The sequence below is a fragment of the Maylandia zebra genome, linkage group LG14 (genome assembly GCF_041146795.1).
Source record: "Maylandia zebra isolate NMK-2024a linkage group LG14, Mzebra_GT3a, whole genome shotgun sequence".
Lineage (NCBI taxonomy): Eukaryota > Metazoa > Chordata > Actinopteri > Cichliformes > Cichlidae > Maylandia > Maylandia zebra.
In genome coordinates, this window is record NC_135180.1 from 9,635,685 (window position 1) to 9,639,927 (window position 4,243).

General features: G+C 43.9%; 1 non-coding gene and 1 pseudogene across 1 annotated transcript; both read left to right on the forward strand.

Annotated features, from left to right (window-relative positions):
* Positions 1-2,166: 2,166 nt before the first annotated feature.
* On the forward strand, positions 2,167-2,279 carry LOC112434369 (U5 spliceosomal RNA). The gene has a single exon (XR_003023713.1). It is a non-coding gene; the product is annotated as a U5 spliceosomal RNA (small nuclear RNA).
* Positions 2,280-3,010: 731 nt separating this feature from the next.
* On the forward strand, positions 3,011-3,144 carry LOC112434368 (U2 spliceosomal RNA; annotated as a pseudogene).
* The last annotated feature ends 1,099 nt before the right edge of the window (positions 3,145-4,243 follow it).

The following is a 4,243-nucleotide window of genomic DNA, read 5'->3' on the forward strand; positions in this document are numbered from 1 at the left end:
GAAAAATGGGGATTGCAAGAAAAATCAGAAACGTTGAAAATTTTAGGGGTGGAAATAGGAGAAAATATGAGAATTAAGAACTGGAATTCAAAATTACAAAAAATATGATGATGATGATGATGATAGGGTGGGGGTCGCTAGGACCCCCTCGGGGCATATATGTGTTATGATGATGATGATGATGATGATGATGATGATGATAGGGTGGGGGGGGGGGTCGCTAGGACCCCCTCGGGGCATATGTGTGTTATGGTGATTAGGGTGGGGGTCGCTAGGACCCCCCTCGGGGCATATGTGTGTTATGATGATGATGATGATGATGATGATAGGGTGGGGGGGGGGGTCGCTAGGACCACCGTGGGGCGCTTGTGTTATCACGGCGTCGGTGGCGTCTGGGGAGCGGCGGCGCGGGAAGAAGCGGCGCAGTTGGGACAGTACGTGACGGCGCAGTTTGTACACACGTGCACTCGGCACTCGCGGCACAGGATCTTGGTCTTGACGTCTTTGCTCATTTTTGCTCAAATGAAAAAGAAAGAGGAAAAAGGGGCAATTATGGAACTGGAAAGGGAAGGGAAATCGGTTACTGGACGGGATAATATTTTGAAGATGGTAGAGGAGTACTACAGTTCATTGTTTGGTGTGGAAGAAGTAGATAGAGGGGCTCAAGAAATGGTTTTAGGTTTTCTGAAAGAGAGGTTACCAGAGGACGCAAGGAAGCTTTTGGAAAGGAGCATAACAAACCACGAACTATACGAGGCGATAAAGACAATGAAGAATAACAAGGTACCTGGGATAGATGGACTCACAAAGGAGTTTTACATCACCTTTTGGGATGTCATCGGAGACCACTTGTTGGAGGTATTTGAAGAAATGTGTGAAACGGGTAGAATGCCAAAGAGTATGAGGACGGGTGTGATAAGTTTTCTACATAAGAAAGGCTCACCTGCTGTGCTTTCAAATTATAGGCCTCTTTCAATGGTCTGCGTGGACTACAAAATTTTGAGTCGAACTCTAGCAAGACGCCTGGCCCGAGTCTTGCCTGCTATTATTAATGCAGACCAGACATGCGGGGTAAAGGGCAGGCAGATTGGTTGGAACTTACAATTACATAGAGATGTGCTTACATACATCGAAGAGAGGAACTTGACAACAATATGCGTAACACTTGATCAGGAAAAAGCTTTTGATAGGGTCAATCATGATTTCTTATGGAGGGTGATGAGAAATTTTGATATAGGAGGTAAATTTTTGAATTGGATAAGTATGATGTATACTGACATAATCTGCAAGATAAAGATAAATGGACACTTAACAGAGGAAGTACAACAAACGAGAGGGCTACGGCAGGGTTGCCCCCTGTCCGCCCTACTCTATGTTATATATGTAGAACCTTTAGCATGTGCAATAAGAGGAAACGAGAAAATTAGAGGAGTGCCCTTGCCAGGGGGGAGGTGTTGAAGATCTCCCAGTACGCTGACGACACAGTTCTTTACTTGGAAGATGATGGAAGTGTGAGGGAGATGATACGAACAATACAGACCTTTGAGAGCGCTGCGGGGTCAAAGGTCAATGAGGAGAAATCAAAATATACATTTTTGGGACGATGGGCAGGTAGGAGACAGACGCTTTGCGGGCTTTCTTTGTGTGAAGTGTCCATGCAGGTCCTGGGCATTGATTTTGGAAATCCAGCAAATTACAACTGGGATTTGAAGATAGCGAAGATCTTAAAGAAATTGGGGATGTGGTCAAAAAGAAAGCTCACTATAACTGGCAAAGTTTTGGCCGTAAAAGCTGACATCTTACCTGCCCTACTCCATTTGGCATATGTCTTTCCAATGCCACAGACTCATAGGAAGGTGCTAACACGGGGAATTTTTAAATTAATATGGGGGGGGGGGGGGTATGAATATGTAAAAGAACAACTATGTATCAGACAATATCAAAAGGTGGGAGGGATGTCCAATACATCCCTTTGAAATTGGATGTGATGTATTACAGTAACATATGTGCTCCTCTCCAGTCACCCCTTTCCTGTCAAAGTGGAACTCTGGAGCAGAGCAGGCGGGGCCTGAGATCTGCCCCTTCAGCCAAGCAAACAGGGCCTACCGTGACGCCGGAAGCCGGGACGAGGAGTCACTGCGGCTTCCTGCGAGGCCAAAGAAACACACACTCTGGCTTCTCTTCAAAACGTACAAGTCTTTCGCCTTTTACTAAAGACTTCCGTGGAGAGTGAAGCTAAGGAGTTGCACCTATTTTTGGCAGGGTCTGCCGTCTGGCTGGCCCCTCTCCTCGTTGTTCAAAAGAAGAAATAGAAGAAAGCGCGTGTAGCAGATTTCAAATGGTTGACTGCGTTGTGACGACAGACTGGCTGGAAACTGGATTTATTTCTAAAAGACAAAGTGCAGCAGCAAAATCAGTGTCACACAGCAACAGCAGGCCTCTCCTCATCCCTGTTTAGCACAAGTAAGGACCACATAAACGGATGGTGTAACAGATAAAACGCAATTCCAATTACTATTTTTCTCGTTCAAAGCAATCAAAAACACTTTGGGAGCTTTTAGCCATGAGAACTAATAGTTAGCAAAGAAAAATACACCAAATTTAAATGTATAATTTAGTACAGGGAGAGGCACACTGGTGTGCCTCACCAGTGTGGAGTCCATGCAGCTCTGGCTGGGAAACCCCACACACGCAACATGTTTACAAGTGGCGTCACACTGATTAATGCCCCACTTCAACAGTGACACGTGGAACCTTAGTTTTACATAAATTAAATTTACACAATAAAAAATAAATAAACTATATACAATACAGTTTTGAGAATGTTCACACTCAATATATTATATCTCAGCTACACGCACAGTTCCAGGAAGCTCCGCAGGCCTCTGAGGTACTGTAGGTGGGCGGAGATTTGAAGCGGCTCCCTCCCTGTGAGCCAAGTGAAAGAGCGCACCGTCACAAGCGAGAAGTGTCCCGAGAAGGCGGCTCAGCCAGGAACCTGCGGGAGGCCATCGCTTCTCGGCCTTTTGGCTAAGATCAAGTGTAGTATCTGTTCTTATCAGTTGGGGACGTGGGAAGGTAGAAGGGAAAATATTTGTGATTATACTTTGTGTGAAGGTCCTATGGACATTCTAGGAATCTCTTTTGGGAATAAGGAGGGTGATGCTATTTGGAACTGGAAGGGGAAGATGGCAGAGGTGGAAAGGAAATTACGACTATGGAAAATGAGGAAGCTTACAATTACTGGGAAGGTGTTAGTGATAAAGAGTGAGGTGGTGCCGAAATTATTGTATCTAGGCTATGTGTTCCCGATGCCACAAGTATTTAGAGCACAAATAATGAGGGGAATATTTAACTTTATATGGGGAGGTTACGAGTACGTAAAGAGAGTACAAATGTATCAGGAGGTTGCCGATGGGGGAAAAGGGGTACCGAACATTCCGTTAAAGTTAGATACGATTTTTTATGCAAATGTGTGTACGCTGTTAAAGAAGACATATATTCATAAATGTCAGATATTGTTATGGTTCTGGTTAGCTATTCCATACCGGTTTTTAATTGGGTGGGAAAATCAGGGGCCGAAGGCAGAGACAAGACCAGAATACTTTCAGAGGATGGTTAAGTGGGGAAAGAGACATATAGAGTGCAGGGAGGTGGATACAATACAAAATCATAAACTTCTGTATAAAAAACTGGTGAGGAATGCTAACTACAACCAGGGGATAGTGAGTTCGGAAGTTTGGGAATACGCACAGGATAAGAGTTATAAGAATGTTTTGAAAGATTTTAATTGGATGCACCTACATAGGAAACTACCTGTAAGGACTACGATGTATGCACATAATTTGGGGAAGTTAAAAGAATGTCCGAGGGATAATTGCACAGAGGAAGAAACGATTGAACACGTCCTATGGGGGTGCAAATATGCAAAAAAGGTATGGGCTGGAATGAAGAGGAGGTATAAGGGACTAGAGGCTTTGACATATGAGGAAATAACTTATCTTAGGCCTAAGGATAAAAAGAAGGAGGAAAATAAAATACGTTGTATGTTGTTATCAATTACAAAACTTAAGATATGGAGGGCAAGACAGGGGTATATAAGGGGGGGGTATGAATGGAAAGAGATGGGAACAATAAAGGATATAGAGAGGGAATTTGAGGGGATATATCGGCATGAATTACAAAGATGGGGAATAGACACGATTAAGGACAGGTGGAAGGATTATTATGAATGATGTAAAAG